This window comes from Lithobates pipiens, unplaced genomic scaffold (assembly GCF_037356315.1).
Source record: "Lithobates pipiens isolate NorthernLeopardFrog02 unplaced genomic scaffold, aLitPip1_a1.2 Scaffold_10, whole genome shotgun sequence".
Taxonomy (NCBI): domain Eukaryota; kingdom Metazoa; phylum Chordata; class Amphibia; order Anura; family Ranidae; genus Lithobates; species Lithobates pipiens.
The window spans coordinates 99,771,321-99,797,563 of NW_027507686.1; the positions used below are offsets into that span (position 1 = coordinate 99,771,321).

General features: G+C 47.1%; 1 non-coding gene and 11 pseudogenes across 1 annotated transcript; all 12 read right to left on the reverse strand.

Moving 5' to 3' along the window:
- Positions 1–6,986: 6,986 nt before the first annotated feature.
- On the reverse strand, positions 6,987–7,105 carry LOC143947061 (5S ribosomal RNA; annotated as a pseudogene).
- Positions 7,106–21,721: 14,616 nt separating this feature from the next.
- On the reverse strand, positions 21,722–21,840 carry LOC143943166 (5S ribosomal RNA; annotated as a pseudogene).
- A 107-nt stretch (positions 21,841–21,947) lies between these two features.
- Positions 21,948–22,066, reverse strand: LOC143957258 (5S ribosomal RNA; annotated as a pseudogene).
- A 108-nt stretch (positions 22,067–22,174) lies between these two features.
- On the reverse strand, positions 22,175–22,293 carry LOC143946585 (5S ribosomal RNA; annotated as a pseudogene).
- A 538-nt stretch (positions 22,294–22,831) lies between these two features.
- On the reverse strand, positions 22,832–22,950 carry LOC143957140 (5S ribosomal RNA; annotated as a pseudogene).
- Positions 22,951–23,055: 105 nt separating this feature from the next.
- LOC143942512 (5S ribosomal RNA) lies at positions 23,056–23,174 on the reverse strand (annotated as a pseudogene).
- A 107-nt stretch (positions 23,175–23,281) lies between these two features.
- On the reverse strand, positions 23,282–23,400 carry LOC143942927 (5S ribosomal RNA; annotated as a pseudogene).
- Positions 23,401–23,878: 478 nt separating this feature from the next.
- Positions 23,879–23,997, reverse strand: LOC143948144 (5S ribosomal RNA). The gene has a single exon (XR_013265370.1). It is a non-coding gene; the product is annotated as a 5S ribosomal RNA (ribosomal RNA).
- A 107-nt stretch (positions 23,998–24,104) lies between these two features.
- On the reverse strand, positions 24,105–24,223 carry LOC143948575 (5S ribosomal RNA; annotated as a pseudogene).
- A 320-nt stretch (positions 24,224–24,543) lies between these two features.
- LOC143942744 (5S ribosomal RNA) lies at positions 24,544–24,662 on the reverse strand (annotated as a pseudogene).
- Positions 24,663–25,216: 554 nt separating this feature from the next.
- LOC143948696 (5S ribosomal RNA) lies at positions 25,217–25,335 on the reverse strand (annotated as a pseudogene).
- Positions 25,336–25,443: 108 nt separating this feature from the next.
- LOC143956576 (5S ribosomal RNA) lies at positions 25,444–25,562 on the reverse strand (annotated as a pseudogene).
- Positions 25,563–26,243: the final 681 nt, after the last annotated feature.

The window sequence follows — 26,243 nt, forward strand, 5'->3', positions numbered from 1 at the left end:
TCCAAACTGATAGACCACAACCACTCCATGATCGCTGTTTTCCAGTTGCCTACCACAGGTGCTCCTCTGAGTCTAAATCTAAAGGGGTCATAATGCTGATACGCTCCAGAACTCCGTGGGCATTCCGAGACCAATGGAGGGATATTGAGGGATGTGCCCTATTCCTGAAAGGAACCCTGGGCGGATCCCTCGTCACACTGGTAAACCTTTACCTCCCCAACACTGACAGATCGGCTTCCTGGAGCCAATTCTGACAAGGTTACAGGATTTTGCTAAGGGGGCGGTGATCCTGGGGTGGCGATCTGAACTTCACCATGTATCTTTCCTTAAACACTTCTAGACAGTCGTCTCAGGTTTCATACGTGGTACTTAAGCGTCTGAAGAAGAATTTTTATTCTTTTCACCTGGTAGATGTCTGGAGGATCCTCAACCCTAACCAGTGGGACTACACATTCTACTACCTTCCACATGATTCCTACACCAGAATTGATCTTTTCCTGCTTCCCCAGTCTCTCCTTTCCAGGGTGAGATCCAGGGCTGACATGGAACACTTAAACAATGGGTCCAGGTGGAGCGGCTCCTCTAAGGAATGGATTTGGAGGGACTACCCTGGTGTCAGCAGAATCTTCAATGTCACGCTATACTTCATCCCACGGTGGGTGAAACTTGCCGGATAATCCAAAAAGCAGTTTAAGCGCATTCGATGGCACCAAGCCCCTCTCCAATAATGCCAGGGATTGCTAATCCAGCCTTTAGCTCGGGTCTCAGCAACCCCAATTTCTAGACTCTCAAGGAGGTAGGCAGATCTCGACTTGGTTAATTCATCAGTCACGGTAAGTGGATGACCATGGAGAGCATCATGCAGGATCCCCATTTTGCGAACCTCACATTCTGGCAGAAGCTCCAGTTGGCTCACTTTTTGAGATCACAGCCCACCCCGACCCCTACGGCAGGGCCCTGATGCCCTTTGAAGTTTTGTGCACAGAGCAGGGGCCAAACCACCATACGATCTCACTGGCATACCAAAGCCTCGTAACACCCCCAGAAGTTTACAGACCCCCCTACATAGCCAAGTGGGAATTTGACTTGGGTATACAGTTAAATGAGAGTCCACCTGAGAGGCTTTTCCTCTTCTTGAGTAAGACCTCGGTATGTGCCCAACAGCAGAAATCAGGGTACAAGATATTGTCTATGTTCTGGACAGAGGTACATGACATAATGCAAAGGTTCACGGATCGGGTGCTGCCCCGGTCAGCTGAGTTCTTTCTCCTACATCACCATACCATACCGAGCAGGGCCTATCAGAAATCTATCTTATCTCTCCTGGTCACGGCAGCAAAAAGTTGCATCCCCTTGTACTGGAAGCGGAAGGAGCCTGCGGCGCAGATGTGTGGCTGAAAAAGGGGGTGGAGATTCGTAGAATGGAGGACCTGGTAGCAACAGATAGAGGTTCCTCCAAAAGTGGTTCTATTGGCTAGAGTTTTACTACTCGAAAGCTTATGCTCGGCTGATGGCATGCTTGGCCACTTAGTTTGGTGGACCTGGAGTGAGTTGCTGCTGCCCGGTGGAGAATCTGGAGGGAAAACTTACTACCCTTCTCATATAACCTTCCTGGGGAGGGGTTTCTCTCTGAGGTCCCCCACCCTTTGCCTGTCCTTTTTTCCTCTCGCCCTCCTTCTTCTCTTTCCTCTCCCCTCTTCCCCCCCCCCCTCTACCACATAAAGTTCAGCTTTTTTCTCAACACCCATTTAACGAACTGATGACCCACGGGTCATCCTACCCCTAGGTTAAAAAATAGTGGACTAAAAGGATACAGCGTGCCCTTGGGCAAACTTGAGTACCACCCAATCTGGCAGATCATAAAAAACAGATAGTTACGATTTACCCACTGCCAAAGGTGTTATTTTGTTAATTCTGTATAAATGGGTGACACCCATTTGAGATGTTACATATAAGAGATATTATTCTCTACATATAGCGGCCTTTTAGACTGTTTTTTGTTGAATAAAAGATTATTTAGAATCATTATTCTAAAAATGGCAAGTTTTTTTATTAGTATGGGTTGTTCTGTACATAGCACAGTTTATAGGACAGTTTATATTTCGCTTAATATTGCAGAGAGTATAGAGATCGGAAACGTTAATTGCGTTAGTAGGATGAGAAAGCATAATAACTTTCAGAGTATGACATGGCAAAGAAACAAACTGCATTAGAAATGTGAGATAGATGAAATTCCCATTGGTTACCTTTACAGGTTACCATTAATACAGTTAAAACGGCTACATACTACAAAGTGTGAGCTAAGCAGCTAAAGGATATACATTATATAAGAGTAAATTGACTTAGCTTAAAATTCCAAAGTGTAAATCGTTCCATGTTTGCTAAAGATTTAAGAAAGTGTACGTTTGGGAGTTAGACGCTATGCCTTGGTTTTGAGAGTTGTATAAAATAGGAGACAATATGACATTTAAATGTCACAGGGAGGAAGTGTCGCAGTTCAACGGTAAGAGATTGAAATCTTAGTTGTATTAGCTTCAAAATAGCTGAGAAATAGTTGCATTCGTCTAAATTGAAAATATATGCCGGTACCACAGATAAAGCTGATATTAGATGAGATGATCTTTGCATTAAACAATCCATTCCTATTGCAGAGAGATACAAGCCTCAATATCAAGAAAAGCAATAAATCTGTTTATATCGGTAGCGAGAGTTAGTTTCATTACTCTTAATATCTGCAGCTTATCAAGTAGCAAAAAAAGATGGTTTTGTGCGAATGTTTTATTATCGCAAAATTGATATGGATGTAAAAGAGTTACATTAATTTTCAGAAATATACGGACTGACTGTTGCTTATCTCGCTTTTTGCTGCGGATAAAAGTTAAATGTTGTAAATGTGATAGTTAAGGTGGAGAAAAAGAAATACACAAAATAGAGTCAGAAACAGAATCCTATTGCAGAGAGATACCAGCTTAAAGTCGAAATCAGTAAATATTAAGATTTTAAGACGGTTTTATCAATGCAATCATGTAAACCGTCCCACTGCTTTTCTCACATTTTGAGGCGGTTAAAATAAATGTGTTGTCAGTGAGAGAATGAGTGTGACAGTTAAGGTGGAGAAAAACAGTGGAAGAGTTGATTTTCTTATCACTAATGTCGGAATAGCAATACAAAATGTTTACTTCGGTGATTTCCACTGATTATCAGCTTAATGTAAAAACAGTAATTGACATCTGTAAATGCTAAGATTTTAAGACGGTTTTATTAATGTAATCTGGACTTTATTTAGCTGTTGCAACCTCAAATCAATCAGGTAATACGTCCCACTGCTTTTCTCACATTTTGAGGCGGTTAAAACTAATGTGTTGTCAGTGAGGTAATCAGTGTGACAGTTAAAGTGGAGAAAATAAGTAACACGCATCATAGAGTCAAACAGTTTGCTAAAGATTTAAGATAATATGTTTTATTCTCTACTTATAGCGTTATAGCGGAGTTTTATTGTTAGCATGATCGAATTTTCTAAGAATGACAGATTGTAAGTATGGCAGGTTGACGTTTTGAGAGTGGTATACTATACTTGGAGACAACATGACAATTAAATGTTTTAATATCACAGGGAGGAAGTATCGCAGTTCAACGGTAAGAGATTGAAAGCTTAGTTGTATTAGCTTTAAAATAGCTGAGAAATAGTTGTATTCGTCTAAATTGAAAATATATGCCGGTACCATAGAGAACGCTGATATTAGATGAGTTGATCTTCTCGGTAGCGAGAGTTAGTTGCATTACTCTTATCACGTAGCAAATAAAGATGGTTTTGTGTGAATGTTGCATTATCGCACAATTGATATGGAAAGGTTACATTAATTTTCAGAAACATACGGACAGACTGTTGCTTATTTCACATTTTGCTGCGGTTAAATGTTAAATGTTGTAAATGTGGTAGTTTAGGGGGAGAAAAAGTAGTAATACGCAAAATAGAGTCAGAAACAGAATCCTATTGCAGAGAGATACCAGCTTATAGTCGGAATAGCAATACAACTGTTTACTTCGGTGGTTTCCACCGATTATAAGCTTAATGTAAAATCAGTAATTGAAATTAGTAAATATTAAGATTTTAAGACGGTTTTATCAATGCAATCATGTAAACCGTCCCACTGCTTTTCTCACATAAATAAATGTGTTGTCAGTGAGATAATAAGTGCTACAGTTGAGGTGGAGAAAAAGAAGTAATACACAACTTAAAGTAATCAGTGGAAGAGTTGGTTTTCTTATGAATAATGTCGGAATAGCAATAAAAATGTTTACTTCGGTGGTTTCCACTGATTATCAACTTAATGTAAAAACAGTAATTGAAATCAGTGAATGTTAAATTTTTATTAATGTAATCTGGACTTTATTTAGCTGTGGCAACTGAGATAATCAGTGTGACCGTTAAAGTGGAGAAACATTATAACTTTACTATAATTTAGAGATTATAATTTAATAAATTATAATATAATAAATTATAATATATTATAATATAATTATAATAAATCTAAATTTAGCATAAGGATGAAAAAGAATAACATTGCAAGGATCAAACTCCATAAGAGATGTGAGCTAGATGAAATCTCAAACCCCATTGGTAACTGGTTACCGCAGTGTGAAAGCTAAGCAGTTAAAAGGTACACATAATTTAAGAGGAAATTGAATTAGCTTCAACATTCCAAAGTGTAAATCGTTGCATTATTCTAAATGTATCAGATAAGTTAACCCGGAGATTGCTATCAGCTGATATCAGTGACTAATCCGTTACGCAATCGGTTTCTAATGACAGCATAATGTAATATCAGTAAATGTTAAGGTGTGTGCTTGACGTGGATGGTACCATACTCTCATCCCAGATTGTCTTCTGTTTTCTGTATACATGACTCTTTATATCCTAGCTAGTCTTCTATATACACGACCCTCTTTGTTATACACCATCGTCTCTGTATACCCCAGAATACACTAGCCGGTATTCGACATACACTAGCCTATGTTCTGAATAAACCAGACCGTCTTCCGTATACTAGCATGTCTTCTGTATATATTAGTTTATCGGTATACATAATATGCTAACAATAAAACTCCGGTATTTGTAGAGAATAAAACTATCTTAAATCTTTACAAATATCAACTATCATGGCATAAGAAAATAAACTCTTCCAGTGTTTGACTATATTTTGAGTATTGTTACACTGATTATCATACTAACAATCCCTTTATTTTAACCGCATCGAAATGTGACAAAACGCTCTCTAGAACAATGTGAAGGTAAGCTAGATATTTTGTGTATTTCAACTTAAACTCGACCTGTATATACTGTCTCAATATTATCTTTTCTTATTTTGCTAAATTATTATTAGATTATAGAGATTGCTATGTCTAAATCCCGGTAAACCTACTCACCTTAATAAGGTCTACTTTTAATTTTACGATAATAATATGTGCAGCGTACAAAGTAGCAATAAGATGGTTTTGTATAATCCTAAAATAAAAAAACAGTCAGTATAAACCGTCTTCGTGCTTAACATAAGTTTCAGAAAATTAATGGAACGATTTAACATCCATATCAATTCTACATCCTAATGTAAACCGGTTAAAATCTTAGCATTTACTGGTTTCAATTACTGATTTTACAGTTAGCTGATAATCAGTGGAAACGGACCACGACACGGAACTGTCACATTTAGCAGATATTACAATCTCAAGGTTAACTTAAATTAAGAACAATTAACGATTTACACTTTGGAGTTTTAAAGCTAAGTCAATTTACTCTTAAATAATGTTTAGATGCTTGGCTGTATTAACTTTAACTGTATTAATGGTTACCTGTTACATGTTACCAATGGGGTTTGACATTTTATCTATCTCACATCTCTAATGCAATTCGTCTTTTTGCCATGCCAAACTCAGCCAGTTATTGTGCTTTCTCATCCTTAAGCTGTTATTTCGTGTTATACAGCAATCATCTATTCTCATTGCTGCCTTGGGAATACTTTGCAACTCTCCCTTGAACAATTTAAAGGTTTAATATTATCCTTTTTTATTTTGCTAAATTTATTGCTATATGTCTAAATCCCGGTAAACCTTTGTAAGATATACTGCTAATTTTAAGATATAAGCATCTTGTTGCTACCTTATAATCTGCACATATTATCTGCAATGCTTGCTCACTGCAATATTAAGCGAAATATAACCTGTCCTATTGGTCTGCAATGTATAATGTATAAAAATACAATGGTATGTTTAATAATACAACCCATACTAATAAAAAAAAAAGAAACTAATAATACAACTCTTTCAAAAGCAATATCGTCTCACTGAAATATAATTTTTAGAATGAGAATAATGATTATTAAATAATCTTTAATTCAACAAAAAGCAGTCTAAAACTCGCTATATGTAGAGGATAATGTCTCTTATATCAAACATCAATCGCAGCAACCAAAATAAGCATATGCATTTACAGGAATCAGCGCACAATCCTTAATAGCAGAGGTGTCACCCATTCATACAGAATTAACAAAATAACAACATTGAAAGTGGCAAAATCGTAACTACCTTGTTTCATGATCTGCCAGATATTATCTCTTATATGTAACATCTCAAATGGGTGTCACCTATTTATACACAATTTATACAGAATTAACAAAATAACACCTTTGGCACCTTTGATGTGGCCATAGGCGATCTTGCTGGCCACTCTCAACCTTCTTGACAAATGCCAAGATGGTCACCTTGGCAAACAAGCAGAAAAATAAAACAGGTCGTCGACGCCAACAACAAATTAAAAAGAAGCCTACAGGACCTGATATTCCCAGGTCCCATGCAGGTACTAACCAGGCCCAAGCCTGCTTAGCATTTTAGAACAGACAAAATTAGGCAATGACAAAGCCAGGATGGCCAACTCGGCATACAAGCAGAAAAATAAAACAGGTCATCGACGCCAACAACATATTAAAAAAAGTCTACGGCACCTGGTACTCCCAGGCGGTCTTCCATCCAGGTACTAACCAGGCCGGACCCTGCTTAGCATCCGAGATCAGATGAGATTTGGCGCCTTCAGGGTGATGTGGCTGCAGGCAAACTTGGGGCCACACTCTACCCTCTTGACAAACGCCAAGATGGTCAGCTCGGGAAGCAAGCAGAAAAATGAAACAGGTCGTCAACGCCAACAACATATATAAAAAAAAGCATACGGCACCTGGTATTCCCAGGCGGTCTCCCATCCAGGTACTAACCAGGCGCGACCACCCAGCTTAGCATCCAAGATCAGGCGCATTCGGGGTTATGTGGTCGTAGGCGATCTTGCTGGCTTCTCTTTACCCTCTTGACAAACGCCAAGATGGTCACGTCGGCAAACAAGCAGAAAAATAAAACACGTCGTCAATGCCAACAACATATTTTAAAAAAGCATACGGGGGGGGCGTGGTCTGGACATGGCCGGGTGAAGACGTGTTTCTACTGAGCTCCCGGCCTCCTTGTGTCCACCCTGGCTTTTTACTATCGTTGCAGCCTGTATAATGTCATCTAAGAAGCGGGCCACTCAGCGCATGAAACAGAAGAGCAACCGAGCTAACACTTCCCAAGCCTCCGGCGAGCTACAGAGACTGTTTCACCGCTCGAGTGCGGGACTCTCGAGACCCAAGATGGCGGAGCCACGTGGCCCGGACTCTCCAGCCTCAGAGATGGTGGAAGAACCCTCCGGGTCCGAGGGATCGCGGAGCCCGATACTGTACCCGGGCTCTCCGGCGGCACCGTCCACAGACCTGAGTGACTCCATAGACTTACCGGTCTACCGGACGGACCCGGAATTGAAGGCCATTTTACAGGCGCTCCCAACTAAAGCGGACATAGAAGCGATTATTGGGAGAGTAGAAGCAGCACACATTACGGAGATTGCGGCCATCCAACAGGAGCCTAGACACTCGCGTTACAATGGGGGAACAGTCAGCGACTTCCCTGGAGCAACGAGTGGCATCTCTCGAATCGCAACAAAGGGATAATTTCCTCGCGGCGGTGGAGATGCAACTACATATGGAAGAAATGGAAGACCGGGGCCGCCGGAATAATGTGTGGCTCCGCGGCCTTCCGGAGGCCACTGGGCCGGGGGATCTCCTAGCCACGGTCACGGCGATATTCCGACAAATAGCAGGTGACCACCTACCGGAGTGGAGGTGGACATGGTCCACAGGGCCTTGGGCCCTAAATCATTAGACCCGAGCCGACCCAGAGATGTATTGTGCCGCCTGCACCACTACACGCACAAGGAAATTATCGCACGCAGATCCTGGGAGACGGGCGACATTGACTTCAATGGGGCCCGAATCAAGATCCTACCGGATATCTCCAGACTGACCTTATACCGAGGAGCCTTATTGAAACCCCTTTTGGACTTGGCCAGGCGCTGCAATGCCACCTACCACTGGGGGTTCCCTATTTCAGTGACCTTCATTAAAAACCAGCGCTCCTTTATGTTACGGTCACCGGAGGCCCTACCAAAACTTTTCACTTTTCTCAACGCTGACCCTATTGATGTCCCTAATTGGCTGGCCTACTTGCCTCAAACACAGGGACGCCCGACTGTCTTGGGATCCTCTGCCCTGCTGCCGCGGAGAACACAGAAGGGGAGCAGACGTCCCCGAGCCCTCTCACAAGAAAGCGACCGAGAGGTGTAAGCGGACTTTGCCTGTTACTCCCATGACACCATACGATCTGCCTGTCTTACCTCTCCCGATCCTGTGGCACTCCGTCCCTCCCAATGTGTGTACCTCAGGACTCACTGCAGTGGACTCTGCCTCCGTCGCCCTCTACAAGTAGACCTCGGTGCCGGGAACGTGGACCAGCGCATCTTTCAACTCGTCAGTTATACCAGCCCTGAGTCTAGGAGCAGTGCTCCCCTTTCAGGGCCCCTCGGTCCAAGCAGAGGTGCTCCGTGCCCCCTCCTGTGCCGCCTCTATGGGAGACCCTTCCTTGGCTGGGACACCTGCGACGATCGGCTGCACGCGGGGGACCGCGCAGCCCTGGGACTGCCTACCGACATTCTTTCTCGTCGATTGATGACTACCCGGCTCCTCGGCACCCCCCGCAAGTATTTTTGCCTTACGGCGTTGAGCCAGTTATTCCTCCCCGATGAAGGGATGTAGTTTGTTGGGGATGACCCCGCCGCCGCACCGGTGGGCGTTGGAGGGGGTAGGGAGACTGGGTGCCAGCTGTACTTCGCCAAGTTGATTAAGTTGCCTTTACATGCCTTTGATGTGCTCTCTTTGTTGTTCCCCTACCCAGACCTTGAAGTGCCTTATATATTATATATGGGGGGGACAGATGCCTTGGGGGGGTTGTAGAGGGAGGGTGTTGGGGCAGTGGGGGAACTGCCGAGGGTGCCACACTCCCCTGCTGAATGCTTTCTACACGGGGTATACCACGGGCATACGACAGGAGACACTAGCCCACCTGTTCAACTGGGACCTATTACAGATGTTTCAGCTGCTAACCGTTTATAAGACTGGGGGGTCCTACCCTACTCTACTCGTCGGCGCGTTCATCGGGATGACCCGCCGGGGGGTGATTTCCGGAGATGGGTAAAGGTGATCCCACCATGTAAGCTCTTATGTTAAACCAACAGAGCCTTCTCCTGAAACGGTTCCTCTCGAGGTCCACTGCTGCAGTGGTAGGAGGAGGGAGGGATGTGCTTGCCGTCCTTATATACCTTTTTTTTTTTTTTTTGTCGGGAGACACCGCTATCATTGGTGTTGTAGGTGCACCCCTATTCTTTACACAATTATGATGCTGTATGTTCCGCCCTATGGGGCTACTATAATGTTTGTTCCATGATGTCTGCTCTTTACATTATATTGCTCGCAGGTTTACAGGTTGCCAGATGTTTTGTTTAGTTTTACTGATTTATACTGGCTGTTATACTACTCCATGCCGGGGTGGACAGGGAGACCGGGACCTCACACCGGTCCTTTGTCTACCTTTGCCCCACATAGGCCGTAGTATACCCCCGGAACTCTGGGGTTGTACACATACGAAGACAGTGTCTTCAATTTAGTTTATTACCCCGTCCCCCACACGGGATACTGAGGTGATACGCGGGCTCAGCCCCCCACCTCTCTACCACCCCACCTTTCCCCTCCTGCCTCCTCCCAACTCTCTCCCGCACCCCCTCTCTATTCTTTAAACCCCTCCTGTCCCTACCCGTTCCCTTTCTTGGACATGGCGGTGGATTCCATCAAAATAGTATCTCTTAATACCAAGGGCCTAAATACCCCCGAGAAAAGACGGTTGTTGTTGCATGACCTTAAAAAGGCTCATGCGGATATCGTCTTTATCCAAGAAACTCACTTTCGGGATGACAAGCTTCCCCTACTTCGGAATAGACACTTCCCCAGGGTATACCATTCCACTAACCCCTCCTCTAAATCTAGAGGGGTGTCCATTCTGATCTCTGGCAAACTGCCTTGGCAATGCCAGGCGGTTACAGAAGATCCTGAAGGACGTTTTCTCTTTCTGCAAGGCCTGATTGGAGATATGCAATTTACATTAGCTTCTCTCTATGCACCTAATGTCCTCCAGGACAGATTTCTCAAACGTACCTTAACACGCTTAATGGATATTACGTCGGGCCAACTGATCCTAGGCGGCGACTTTAATGTCCAGCTGTCTCCCTCCTCTGATACGTCCTCAGGACACTCCTCGATATCGCCCACCTGTTGGAAGCGAATTGCCCAAACACTACACGACACCCAACTGTGGGATGTGTGGCGGCTTCATCACCCCAGTGAGAAAGACTACACTTTTTACTCTACCCCATACAAAATCTATTCCAGAATAGACTTTTTCTTGGTACCACATGACCAGCTACACTTAGTGTCCTCTACCTCTCTAGGGCAGATAACATGGTCGGACCATGCCCCTATCTATATGACTTACTCCCTCAGTGACCACCCCTCACCTAGATCTCTTTTCTGGCGGCTCAACGAGAGCCTTTTACAAATGCCCGAGATTCTTACAGATGTTACTAAAGAGCTTGGCCTGTACTTCAGGGACAATGACACTCCGGGCTGCGACCCTGGGATTCTCTGGGAGGCTCATAAAACGGTCATTCAGGTAATATTTATCAAACATGGGGCCCTTATTAAAAGAAAAAGGAGGGGGCGTGGCCTGACGCGAATGGCGGCGGACGCATGACTGAGGAGCTCCGAGCATCCACGGAGCTATCCACCGCCATCCTCTGCATCCCTGGCAGATTTTGCCTCCTAGATCGCCCGGCCGAGACCGGGCTGTGATTCCACACATTCCGGGCCTTAAATCTATCGGCGCTGAGGCTCCTGGCTGCCCGGATCCGCTGCTCGAGACCCCGCTGGCCGCCGCCATCTTGGACCTGCCGGGCCGCCGAAGGATAACGCCGCTGTACCGGAGGGAGAGGTAAGGAGCTACCATTAGACCCCCATCGTCCTCTCCCCCTTCCATAAGGATCCGTCTGAGGCGTTTTCGGGCCCCCGCGGACCCCGGGGGGGCCCGCGACCAGCTCCGGCCTAGTGCGGCCTACTCAGGCCTGAGAATCCCCGGAGTTTCCTAAAGCTGCGGCCCGGGGATTCGCTGGCCTGGCTGCTCCCTGCGCTGGCCTGGCTGCTCCCCCACATCCCCCCCTTCTTGGAAGACTTGCTTTGCATGCCATCTCCCTGTGGCTATACATCCATGCTGAACTGTTCCCTTTAACTTGCTTCACTGGCTCGCTGTCCCCAGCATCCTGCCTCCAGTACCCCCTGCGGTCTCTTGTTCCCCCTACTTGCGGACCTGTTCTGGCTTTCACCGCATATTTGTTTATTCTACTGCAACAGGGGATTGACAAATTTTTTTTGCTCCTACCTAGATGTACTTTACATCCGCTCAGATCGCAAGCCAGTGTACCTCTTAGATTTGCTACTGTGGATGCTGCCTCGCACTGTCGCATGCCTATATAATCACGTCTCATCATATGCAAGTCCCTTCTAATTAACTGACTTGTTTTTTCTTCTGTGAGGGCCTGGCCAGCCGTATGGAGCGGTGAGTCGGGCCGCACTCGGCTCCTAGCTCCCCCGGCCCCACGGGATTTATTTTTTGATTGTAAACCGGACCATACCCAGCTCCATGGGGAAAGACAAGCCCAAGGCGCACAGGGGCGGCAGTAGCCGTCACCCAGGAGGGGATTTGGATGACTACTTCGGCCACGGAAGGTTGTCTTCACAGCACCGCCCAGCACCTAAAGAGCCGCCGGCTCCTCCGTCACCAGCACACTCTGAACCAACCCGGCAGCCTCCAGCACGTTCCCACAGTTCACTCTCACACCCCGAGGACATTGCCCTCTCCCCCAGGCTTACCAGAAGCCGCTCGAATGCCTCATTGGGATCGGGGGATGGGTGGGACATGGAATCACAAATCAGATCCCTGCACGGCTACCTGAGGTCCCTTCCCACTAAAGATGACTTTGAACGCTGTGTGCATCGGATTGAGGAAACTTATCGGAAGGATATTTCAGACCTGAGAAAAGATGTGGGGGTACGCTTTGATGATGTGGACAACACGGTTGATGGCCTGAGAGACGCTGTACAGTCACACGACCAGATCCTAAATGCCCACACTGTCCTGCTTCAACAACTCTCGTATCAGCAGGATGACCTCGAAAACCGCAGCCGCCGCAACAACATACGCATACGGGGGATCCCTGAATCGGTTGAACCCAAGAATCTACCTGCTGCGGTTACGGCCATCTTCAACCAGCTACTCCAACGACCCAAGGATGACCCGATCGAATTGGACCGGGTGCACCGTACATCGGGTCCCCGCACCCCTGACCCCTCCTTTGTCCGTGACACTCTTTGCCGTATCTTTTTTTACAGAGTAAAGGAGGACATCATGAGGGCCGCCAGCACACAACAGTCGATCCTATTCAACGACACGCCTGTCATGCTCCTTCCTGATCTCTCCCGCCAAACCTTGGCGATGCGGAAATCCCTGAGGCCTCTCACGCAGCTCCTTCAAGCAAGACAAATTAAATACCAGTGGCGCTTTCCGTTCCACCTTCGAGTGCATCACGCTGGTAAAACCGCCATATTCTGTACATTAGGGGACCTGCCTACATTCCTCAGTACACTTGAACTGCCTCAAGTTGCGCTGCCCGATTGGCCGTTTGCTCCGACCACACCTGGCCTTCCCTACACTCCGCAATGGCAGAAGCAAGGTCGTAGGCGCACCCCTCGATCTCCGTTGCCTCAGGATCCTAACAGCTAATTCGTGCCTGCGGGCCCATCTGGACCAGTTTCTCTTTTTTCACTTCTGGGGCCTTCCCCTGTGAAGTGCCTGGACCCTAGCGGGTCGAATGACTTTAATGCTGGTTAACCTTTTTGTTTACAGGTTTTTTGTCCCCCTCTGGGCTGCCCTTACCATACTCTCCAGTTGTTAATATGTCCCCTCTAGTTGTTTCTATTTCATGCCGGTTTGCAATTGCATTTATGGATGACCGCTACAATATTTTATGTTAATATGTTATTTGATTCACTTTACAGGTCGCAACTATCTCCGGCTTACCCGTGGGGCCGGGGTGCGGGGAGCTGCCCGGCTTGGTGATTCAGCTCCTCGCCCTCCCCCCTTTTTTCTTTTTCTTTTTGTTTTTTGTTTTCCTTTTCACGGGTTCTTTATCTGTTAGTTTTTCCTTTTTTATTTTGTGCTGTGCGCCCCGCGGTGTTCCTATGATCGCTGTGGGGTGCATCGATTTGTGCCTATCTGATAGGCTTTTTTCCTGTATGCTGCTTCCCTTTTGGAGCCACTCAGTGGCTTTTTTTGTTCTACTAAATGTTGTTTTACACCAGACCTCACGGGCCTGTTTCCCACAACTGATGTTTACAGCTGTTGTCTTATGTATACCCCTGTTGATTCTTTTGGGAACGGGTATCCCTGCCTTTATTTCTCACTACTCCCTATACGAGGTTGTTCTACTGTTTTTTCTCCCTTTTCCTGCCTTCTTTCCTCCCTCTGTCTTTCCTCTGCTCCTCCCCCTGCCACCCTGGCCTGACCTTTTCTCCCGCTCCCATATCCCCCAAGGTTTGCCCATAGTACCACCTTTCATATTGATTCTCAGCTCCTCCCTACGGCCCCCCCATGGCTAGTGACGGTTCCATAACCTTTGCTTCCTTTAACTGTAGGGGTTTCAACACGCCTGAGAAGCGGAGCCAGACACTCTACCATTTTCACAAGAAGCGTGCGCAAATCCTGCTGCTTCAAGAAATGCATTTTCGCGCGGGAGCTATTCCAGCCCTGCGCAATAGATATTACTCACAATGGTTTCATAGTGTTAATCCTCAGTCCAAGTCTAAGGGGGTGTCTGTCGCCTTTCATAAATCTTTCAACCCGGAGGTCCTAGACTCTCTAATAGATAACTCTGGTCGCTATATTTTCCTGAAATTGAAGCTAAATGATTTTCTTTTCACAGTGGCTAACATCTATGTGCCGAACGTGGGCCAGGCTCGGTTCCTCTCCTCGGTCCTCACCAGACTGTCCTCCTTTGGAGGGTCAACTTTCATTATTGGAGGTGATCTAAACGTTGCCCTCTCCCCGTCCGCAGACACATCCTCGGGTAAGTCTTCTATTCCCCGTTCCACCTTAGCACGCATTAAATCACTTCTACATTCTTCCCATCTGGTGGATGCCTGGTGAATCCAGCATCCAACGGAAAGGGATTACAGCTACTTTTCCGTTGCACACGACTCATATAGTAGACTGGACCACTTCCTCATATCACAATCCCTGCTTGACACGCCTCTCCACACTTCGATCGGTAATATTCTATGGTCTGACCATGCCCCCGTCTACCTGACTCTGGTTCGCCCCCCTGCTATCCGTCGGGGAGCGAGCTGGAGACTTAACGACAATCTGCTGCAGGACACCGTGTGTGTGGCGGATGTCTCTCAGGCCATTCAGGACTTTGTAGGTGACCATTCCGCTGACACTACCTCCCCTATGAACCAGTGGGACACTCTCAAATGTGTGCTCCGAGGTACCCTTATACAACATGGTTCTCGCCTTAAAAAAGCCCGAGCCCATGACATACGCAGACTCCTTACTGTCATTGCGGACCTCGAACCCCTCCACAAAAAGGACTTGGACCCTGCTGTTTTTGTTCAGCTTTCCAATGCCCGCAGAGACCTACTCCTACTCCTAGACCCGCACTCCCTGATTGCCAGGGATAAAGCGCGGAGCCACTTCTACTCTTTGGCAAACAAATGTGGTAAGTACCTGGCTAGGGTCATTCATCCTAGAACCCCGCGACATTCTATCCCCTTTCTTGTTCGACCAGACCAAACGAAAACATTTAACACCTCTGGGATATCTGCATCCTTCAGGCAATGCTACTCCCAGCTCTATAACCTCCCGCATGCAACCCCCCCAGTTGGGTCCCCTCCATCCTCTGACCCCACGCAGGCTTATATTCTAGAGACCGCCTTACCCACTGTTGACGCTGTGGACGCAGCGACCTTAGACGAGCCCCTGACTACCTTTGACTTTTTACAGGCTATTAAAGTCCTTAAAGTGGGGAAATGCCCGGGCCCTGACGGCTTTACACCCCGGTTCTACAAAACTTTTGCCCCCCAGCTTGCTCCCCTTCTGATGAAAGCCTTTAACTCGGTGGACAGTTCTAACTTCCCGTCAAAGGAATCTTTGTCTGCTAACATTTCTATTATCCCTAAACCGGGCAAAGATCCGTCCCAATGCAGCAGCTATCGGCCCATCTCCCTGCTCAACATAGATATCAAGCTATTTGCGAAAGTCCTAGCCACCCGTCTGTCCCCCCTATTGCCTAAGATTATTCATAATGATCAGGTGGGGTTTGTCCCTGGCAGGGAGGCAAGGGACAACACCACCAAGACGATACATCTTATATCCCTGATCCAACGTAAAGGTCTGAGAGCTTGCCTCTTATCCTTCGAAGCTGAAAAGGCCTTCGATAGGGTCAGCTGGAGGTTTCTACAGCTCTCTCTGGAACAACTTGGCCTCTGAGCTTCCTTCATATCAAAAGTAATGTCCCTATACTCCCGACCTTCAGCTGCGGTCCTGGTCAATGGTACAACGTCGGCTCCCTTTGATATTGCCAATGGTACTCGGCAGGGCTGCCCCCTATCCCCCCTCCTCTTTGTCATCATCATTGAGCATTTGGCTTTTGCCATACGACAAAACCCCTCCATTCTTGGTATTCAAACTCCGTCTGCCCATCACAAACTTTCCTTGTATGCTGATGACCTCCTAGTGTATATTCAGAATCCACACATCTCCATACCATCCCTACTTAGTGAATTTCAACGCTTTGGTATCTATAGTAACTTTAAGCTCAACATCTCTAAGACGGAAGCCCTTAACATATCCCTTGCCCCCTCCACGCTGTCCCTTCTGCAATCCAACTTTTCTTTTAAATGGCAGGCTAAGGGGATCTCGTACCTAGGGATTGTTATACCCTCCAACCTAGCTGATTTGTTTTCTCTGAATTATATCCCTTTGCTTAACCGTATACGGAAGGACCTCGAGGAGTGGGGGGGATCTCCCTTGCCCTGGTTCGGACGGATTAATATCCTGAAGATGGACACTCTACCCAAGTTCCTATATTTATCTCAAACAATACCCATCCACGTCCCCAAATCATTTTTTATCTCCCTACGCTCGCTGGCAATCAGATTCTTGTGGAACCGGGGCCTCCCCAGGGTTAAATTTAAACTACTAACGATCCGGAAGAGTCTGGGAGGCACAGGCCTCCCTGACTTTGAGACTTTCCATAAGTCCGCTCATTTGACTCGCATCATTGAGTGGTTCTCTCGCCCTTCCTGCAAGGCCTCGGTGTCTGTTGAACAGGACCTTTCTCCTGTAGATCTCCGAGCCCTTTCATGGGGTTATAACCTGGCCTACTCTCGTATGACCTCCTTGTCCCCTCTGACTTTGGCTTCCCTGACGATGTGGTACAGGACGGGACTAAACTCCACTCTCTCCTCGGACCTGGGCCCTTTGACGTCCCTCTTTGACCATCCTGCTTTGCCACAAAGTGCAGGGGCAACCTCCCTAGGACCTTTTAAGCGCACAGATTGGCCGCAGGCCCGTACCTTTGTGCACCCCTCTCAGGGGACCCCGGTCTCCGTGGCAGACTCTGGAGATTGGCTCACGGCCCTACATGTGTCCGCATTTGCCAAACGACTACACTCCTCCTCTCAGATACATTGCAAGCTTACCAATTTCAAGGAACTGTGTTTGCTTCCAGAAACTCCCAAACACTTACTGTCCTCCTTATATAACCTGCTACAGACTTTAGCACATGATCAACTCCCACATTACACCAGGCTATGGTCTGCGGATTTGGGTGAGGACATCTCTGTGCCGGAATGGCATACCTCTTTTCATTTCACACATAAGTCAACAATCTCCTGCTACTCCCAAGAAAAGAACTACAAGCTATTATCCAGGTGGTACAGGGACCCTGCTACTTTACACAGGATTTTCCCATCTACCCCGGCCACCTGCTGTCGCTGTGAAGCTTCAGTCGGAACTTACATGCATGTCTGGTGGGACTGTGAGAGGATCCGCCCCTTCTGGACACAGGTTTTTGAATGTTATAATCTCTTGGCTGATACCCCGGTTCCTATCTCTCCAAAAATTGCATTACTCTCTATTCTACCAGGGTCTATTAAATCGCAGAAACAAAGGTTGCTCCATTTTTTTATGTCCTCCGCTAGGCAACTGATACCTGCCTATTGGAAGACGACGACCACCCCCCATTGTCACGATGGGTATCGATTATGAATGACACCATGAGAATGGAGGAGATGTTGGCACTGGACAATGACACTTACGCCAAATGTGTTTCTCAGTGGTCGATCTGGCTCCGCTTCTCTTCTTCTGACACTTTAATGAACCAAATCTTAAACGCATAAAGACGCTGTGGGCTCTCCCTTACCCTATCCCCCCTACCCAATTCCTTCCCCCTCCCCCCTTCCTCCCCCTTTTCCTTCCTCTCCTCTTGCTATTTAGCTTTCCCCTATACTGCCTTGCTCCTCTTTACTTTGCTCCTTTCTCTTCTCTCTTCCTTTCTATCTTTTCTTTTTTATGTTCTTGTCTAAAAACTGCGTCATGTAGTAACCCATGGGTGCTTCTCCCTACTGTGACCTTAGGGACCGGAGCACAGGCCGTCTTTTCTACCCTCCAAACTTCCTGTCAGGGACCGGCTGTGGCCGATTGTCGTTAGCCGATCTCCTGTAATTGTACCTCTGTTACTGTTCCTGTCTGTATATGCCTCATGATGGTTTCTGTTTATTGTTTTTACTTGACATGTTTTAATAAAAATATTTTCAACACTAAAAGAAAAAGGAATGAGCTTCTCACACACTTGCTTACCAAATTGGCTACAGTGGAAGCCCAACACAAACATGCCCCCACGCAACCCTTGGAGACGGAGTTGTTGACACTCTGCACGCAAATAACCGAGACTCTCCGCTATAAAGCAAAAGCGGCGATACAATTCTCCAGACGCATAACTTATGAAAGTGGTGATAAATGCGGGAAAACATTGGCCAATTTGGTTAGGGCTACCAAATCGGCATCATATATTCCGCAGGTAGTTAACTCGCAAGGCCAGAAAGTCTCTACTCCAACGCAGATTTCTAGCACCTTTTGGGACTTCTATATGGGTCTCTATAACCTGCCGGACTCCAGTAGCCAGTCCCAAATAAATGAGTATATCACCAACTCCCAACTCCCCTCACTCCCGCCGGAGACACGAGTTCTTCTGGAGGAGCCCATCACTCTGGCGGAACTACAAATAGCAGTCACCGCATTAAAGGCAGATAAGGCACCAGGGCCGGATGGCTTCACTGCCCAGTACTATAAAACCCTTTTTCCAATACTGGGCCCACGACTGGTGACCTTTTTTAATGCATTAGGTGCAGACACCTCCTTCCAGAGAGACACTCTGAGGGCACATATTTCCCTGATCCCTAAAGTCGGGAAGGACCCGAGCCACTGTGGTAGCTATAGACCGATATCCCTCTTAAACCTAGATCTGAAACTATTCTCCAAAATTGTGGCCACCAGACTAGCACAACACATCCAGTCCCTTGTCTATTTAGATCAGGTGGGGTTTATACCTACTAGAGAAGCAAGAGACAACACCATTAGGGTGTTGAACCTACTTCACATTGCAGAAGCCCAAAAAATCCCCTGTGTATTGGTTAATACAGATGCCGAAAAAGCTTTGGACAGAGTCAACTGGCGCTATATGTTCTCTGTCCTCCGCCACATAGGTTTGGGGGACAAAATGTTGCCATGGATCACTAATATTTACTCTACCCCTACTGCTCAAGTCAAGGCTAACAGAGTCCTCTCAAGCCCCTTCCCCATAGGGAACGGGACGAGACAGGGCTGCCCCCTGTCACCCCTGCTTTTTGCCCTCTCCCTGGAACCGTTCCTGTGTACTATTAGAAGTAACCCTGATATATCAGGGCTACGGTCTGGTGTCTCACACTACAAAATATCAGCATATGCAGATGATCTTTTATTCTCACTGACTAACCCCAGAATCTCATTACCGAACCTCCTCAGAGAATTCCAGCTTTATGGTGCGATCTCCCACCTGAAAATAAACTTTACTAAGTCCGAAGCAATGGGCATAGCAGTACCGCCCCGAACCCTTTCTGACTTACAGGCCAATTTCAGCTTTAAATGGACCGACAAAGCTTTGACGTACTTGGGTACGAAAATCCTGGCTACTATTGCCCAGACATTTGATCTTAACTTTCCATCCCTACTGACTAAGTCTCGATTGCTGGAACAGTGGCAGGGAGGACTGCACTCCTGGTTTGGGAGATGCAACCTCCTGAAGATGAATATCCTACCCAAATTTATCTACCTCATCCAAGCCCTGCCCATACATATACCACCCCTTTTTTTTAGACAGGTGCAATCCCTCTTCACCAAATTTGTCTGGGTGCGTAAGAAACCTCGGCTATGCCACGCGCAGCTGACACTCCCCAAACATTGGGGGGGCCTAGCGCTTCCCGACATACGTAACTACTATTTGGCATCCCATTTGGGAAGGATCATTGACTGGAGGCGTAATGGGGCATCCAAACTCTGGGTGCAGATCGAACAGGCCCAGACCAACATATCCTTGAAAGGAGCGCTGTGGTGCTATAAAGAGCTCCCGACACCTCTGAAACTGCACCCCCTTATTGGCACAACGCTGAGACATAGTTATGGTGCTGCCATCAAAACTTCCCTTATCTCTAAAATCTCACCCCTGCTTCCCGTCTTAGGTCATCCGAGTTTTGAACCGGGTCTACACTATACTAACTATGCATCTTTAGTTGACTCCGACCACGACCATGCTGCCAAATTTTTGATGGAGGGGAGATGGCCCTCTCTGACAGAACTTACTGTATCATCAGGAACATACCGTCTCCCATTCTGGACAGCCTTACAATTGTACCATTTGTTACAATCACTACCGCGTCCCCGGGACTTCGCGCAACACCTGACGCCATTTGAGCACTTGTGCTCGACGACTGACCCATTGGCTCACGTACTTTCCCAGACTTATGCCCTGTTATCCTCACCTGTAGACCAGCCAGCTTTACCCTGTCTAAGTAAATGGGAGCAGGACTTTGACCATAAATTCTCACCACTACAAACGAAATGCATTGATACTCTGGCCCTCAAATCTTCTCTTTGTACCAAAATTCAGGAAACCAACTTCAAGATCCTTACCCGTTGGTACCTGACACCCTCCAGGTTGAGCAAATGCTACCCCTCGTCCTCAGATCGGTGCTGGCGCTGTAATGAGGAAAAGGGTACACTGCTTCATGTGTTCTGGTCCTGCTCCAGGCTGCGGTCATTTTGGGAAGAGGTTCGTCGCATCTCCCAGAAGTTTGCGGCCTACCCCATCCCGGAGGATGCCGCTTTCTTTTTGCTTCATCTCTCAGTGACACCCCTTAAAAAATATAGGAAATCACTTATATGCCACCTCCTCAATGCAGCTAAGGCGTGCATCCCTCTTCACTGGAAACAAAGTTCCCCCCCGACAGTGGCGCATTGGCTGCGGAAAGTAGAAGATGTACGGAAATTGGAGGACCTAATTCTCCCTGCACAGCACAAACAAGAAATATACAAAAAAACTTGGGAAATCTGGTGTTTATTCATATTCTCCGCTGAAGGACAATCCTTGCTAAAACCCTGACTCTCCCCCGGCCCCCTTTGTGGAACTGATGACTTGAACCACCGCCATGTCTATTGGTCAATCCTTCTCCTGTCTGTCCCCTACCTCTTTCCCCCTAATTCCCTTTTTTCCACCTCTGTCCCTCCTTAATTCTTCCCCTTATACTCCTCCGGCAACTCTGAGTTTCCTCCCCATGGTTGGTAGGAGGAAGCTCAGATACTGTACACCGTTTCTGTGCCACTTCAATGAGCTTTCACGCCCACTGTTTTTTCATTAGGTGAAAGCAAGGATCTCCTATGTACCCATTTGTTTTACCATATCTTGTTCATTACACTGCTTGGGTTGCTACTCTTTCTCTGTACCACATTTCTTCCTGTATTCATGGCTCTAATTGTTTTTGTTTTTATTTTTGCCTGTATTGTGGGGTACTTCTCTACCGGAGATAAATAAAAATATATATTTGAAAAAAAAAAAAGCCTACGGCACCTGGTATTCCCAGGTGGTCACCCATCCAGGTACTAACCAAGCACGACCCTGCTTAGCATCTGAGATCCGACAAGATCGGGCTCATTCAGGGTTATGTGGTCGTAGGCAATCTTGCTGGCTACTCTTTACCCTCTTGAGAAACGCCAAGATGGTCACCTCGGCAAACAAGCAGAAAAATAAAACAGGTCGTCGACGCCAACAACATGTTAAAAAAAGCCTATGGCACCTGGTACTCCCAGATGGTCTTCCATTCAGGTACTAAGCAGACCCGACCCTGCTTAGCATCCGAGATCAGATGAGATGGGGCGCATCCAGGGTGATATGGCCGTAGGTGATCTTGCTGGCCACTCTCAGCCATCTTGACAAATGCCAAGATGGTCACCTCAGCAAACAAGCAGAAAAATAAAACAGGTCGTCGATGCCAACAACATATTAAAAAAAAGCCTACGGTACCTGATATTCCCAGGCGGTCTCCCATCCAGGTACTAACCAGGCCCGACCTTGCTTAGTATCTGAGATTGGACAAAATTGGGCACATTGAGGGTGATGTGGCCGTAGGCGATCTTGCTGGCCACTCTCAACCCTCTTCACAAGTGCCAAGATGGTCAGCTCGGCAAACAAGCAAAATAAAACAGGTAGTCGACGCCAACAATGTATTAAAGAAAAGCCTGTTTTTTCCATGTGGTTTCCCATCCAGGTACTTACCAGGCCCGACTCTACTCAGCATGTGAGATCAGACGAGATCGGGCGCATTCAGGGTGATGTGGCCATAGGCGATCTTGCTGACATCTCTCAACCCTTTTGACAAATGCAAAGATGGTCAGCTCGGCAAGCAAGCATAAAAATAAAACAGGTCGTTGACGCCAACAACATATTAAAAAAATGCCTGCGGCACCAGGTATTCACAGGCGGTTTCCCATCCAGGTACTAACCAGGCGCGACCCTGCTCAGCATCCAAGATCAGGCGCATTAAGGGTGACGTGGCCTTAAACGTTCTTGTTGGCCACTCTCAACCCTCTTCACAAATGCCAAAATGGTCAACTCAGCAAACAACAGAAAAACAAAACAGGTCGTCGACGCCAACAACATGTTAAAAAAAGCCTATGGCACCTGGTACTCCCAGGTGGTCTTCCATCCAGGTACTAAGCAGACCTGACCCTGCTTAGCATCCGAGATCAGACGAGATGGGGCGCATTCAGGGTGATATGGCCGTAGGCGATCTTGCTGGCCACTCTCAACCCTCTTCACAAATGCCAAGATGGTCAGCTCGGCAAACAAGCAAAATAAAACAGGTAGTCGACGCCAACAATGTATTAAAGAAAAGCCTGCAGCACCAGGTATTCCAAGGCGGTCTCCGATCCAGGTACGAACCAGGCCCGACCTTACTTAGCTTCCGAGATCAGATGAGATCAGGCGCATTTAGGGTGTTGTGGCCATAGGCGATCCTGCTGGCCACTCTCATCCCTCTTGACAAACACCAAGATGGTCAGCTCGGCAAGCAAGCAGAAAAATAAAACAGGTCATTGACGCCAACAATATATTAAAAAAAGCCTGCAGCACCAGGTTTTTCCAGGCGGTATCCCATCCAGGTACTTACCAGGCCCGACCCTGCTCAGCATCCGAGATCAGACAAGATCGGGCGCATTCAGGGTGATGTGGCCATAGGTGATCTTGCTGGCCACTCTCAACCTTCTTGACAAATGCCAAGATGGTCACCTCAGCAAACAAGCAGAAAAATAAAACAGGTCGTCGACGCCAACAACATATTATAAAAAAGTCAGCGGCACCAGGTATTCACAGGCGGTTTCCCATCCAGTTACTCACCAGGCGCGACCCTGCTCAGCATCCGAGATCAGGCGCATTCAGGGTGATGACAAATGCCAAGACGGTCAACTTGGCAAACAACAGAAAAAAAAAACAGGTCGTCGACGCCAACAACATGTTAAAAAAAGCCTACGGCACCTGGTACTCCCAGGTGGTCTTCCATCCAGGTACTAAGCAGACCCGACCCTGCTTCAGGGTGAAATGGCCCTAGGGTATCTTCCTGGCCACTCTCAACCCTCTTGACAAACGCCAAGATGGTCACCTCGGCAAACAAGCATAGAAATAAAACAGGTCGTCGACGCAAACAACATTTTAAAAAAATGCCTACGGCACCTGGTATTCCCAGGCGGTCTCCCATCCAGGTACTAACCAGGCCCGACCCTGCTCAGCTTCCGAGATCAGATGAGATCAGGCGCATTTAGGGTGTTGTGGCCATAGGCGATCTTGCTGGCCACTCTCATCCCTTTTGACAAAAGCCAAGATGGTCAGCTCGGCAAGCAAGCAGAAAAATGAAACAGGTCATCGACGCCAACAATATATTAAAAAAAGCCTGCAGCACCAGGTTTTTCCAGTCGGTTTCCCACCCAGGTACTTACCAGGCCCGACCCTGCTTGGCATCCGAGATCAGACGAGATCAGGTGCATTCAGGGTGATGTGGCCGTAGGCGATCTTGCTGGCCACTCTCAACCATCTTGACCAACACCAAGATGGTCACCTCAGCAAACAAGCAGAAAAATAAAACAGGTCGTCAACGCCAACAACATATTAAAAAAAAGCCTACGGCACCTGGTACTCCCAGGCGGTCTCCCATCCAGGTACTAACCAGGCCCAACCCTGCTTAGCATTTGAGATCAGACGAAATTGCACCCTTTCATGGTGATCTTGCTGGCCACTCTCAACCCTCTTGACAAACAGCAAGGTGGTCAACTCGACATACAAGCAGAAAAATAAAACAGGTCGTCGACGCTAACAACATATTAAAAAAAAGCCTACGGCACCTGATATTCCCAGGCGGTCCCCCATCCAGATACTAACCAGGCCTGACCCTGCTTAACATCCGAGATCAGACGAGATTGGCCTCATTCAGGGTGAAGTGGCCGTAGGCAATCTTGCTGGCCACTCTCAAACCTCTTGACAAACACCAAGATGGTCACCTTAGCAAACAAGCAGAAAAATAAAACAGGTCGTAAACGCCAACAACAAATTTAAAAAAAGCCTACGGCACCTGATATTCCCAGGTGATCTCCCATCCAGGTACTACCCAGGCCCAACCCTGCATATCATCAGACACAATTGGGTGCATTCAGGGTGATGTGGCCGTAGGAAATCTTGCTGGCCACTCTCAACCCTCTTGACAAACGCCAAGATGGTCATGCCGGCAAACAAGCAGAAAAATAAAACAGGTCGTCGATGCCAACAACATATTAAAAAAAATACTACGGCACCAGGTTTTTCCACGTTGTTTCCCATCCGGGTACTTACCAGGCCCGACCCTGCTCAGCATCTGAGATCAGACGAGATCGGGCGCATTTAGGGTGATGTGGTCATAGGTGATCTTGCTGGCCACTCTCAACCCTCATGACAAACGCCAATATGGTCAGCTCGGCAAGCAAGCAGAAAAATGAAACAGGTCATCGACGCCAACAATATATTAAAAAAAGCCTGCAGCACCAGGTTTTTCCAGTCGGTTTCCCACCCAGGTACTTACCAGGCCCGACCCTGCTTGGCATCCGAGATCAGACGAGATCAGGTGCATTCAGGGTGATGTGGCCGTAGGCGATCTTGCTGGCCACTCTCAACCATCTTGACCAACACCAAGATGGTCACCTCAGCAAACAAGCAGAAAAATAAAACAGGTCGTCAACGCCAACAACATATTAAAAAAAAGCCTACGGCACCTGGTACTCCCAGGCGGTCTCCCATCCAGGTACTAACCAGGCCCAACCCTGCTTAGCATCCAAGATCAGACAAAATTGGGCGCTTTCAAGGTGATGTAGCCATAGGTAATTTTGCTGGCCACTCTCAACCCTCTTGACAAACGCCAAGATGGTCAACTCAGCAAACAAGCAGACCTGACCATGCTTAGCATTCAGGATCAGATGAGATGGGGCGCATTCAGGGTGATGTGGCTGTAGGCGATCTTGCTGGCCACTCTCAACCCTCTTGACAAATGCCAGGATGGTCACTTCGGGAAACAAGCAGAAAAATAAAACAGGTCGCTGACGCCAACAACATATTAAAAAACTGCCTACAGAACTTGGTATTCCAAGGCGGTCACCCGTCCAGGTACGAACCAGGCCCGACCCCGCTTAGCATCCGAGATCAGATGAGATCGGGCGCATTCAGGGCTTTGTGGCCGTTGTTTTTTTATATGTTGTTGGCGTTGACGACCTGTTTTATTTTTCTGCTTGTTTGCTGAGGTGACCATCTTGGCGTTTGTCAAGAGGGTTGAGAGTGGCCAGCAAGATCGCCTACGGCCACATCACCCTGAATGAGGCCAATCTCGTCTGATCTCGGAGGCTAAGCAGGGTCTAGACCACCTGGGAATACCAGGTGCCGTAGGCTTTTTTTTAATATGTTGTTGGCATCGACGAACTGTTTTATTTTTCTGCTTGTTTGCCGACATGACCATCTTGGCGTTTGTCAAGAGGGTTGAGAGTGGCCAGCAAGATCGCCTATGGCCACA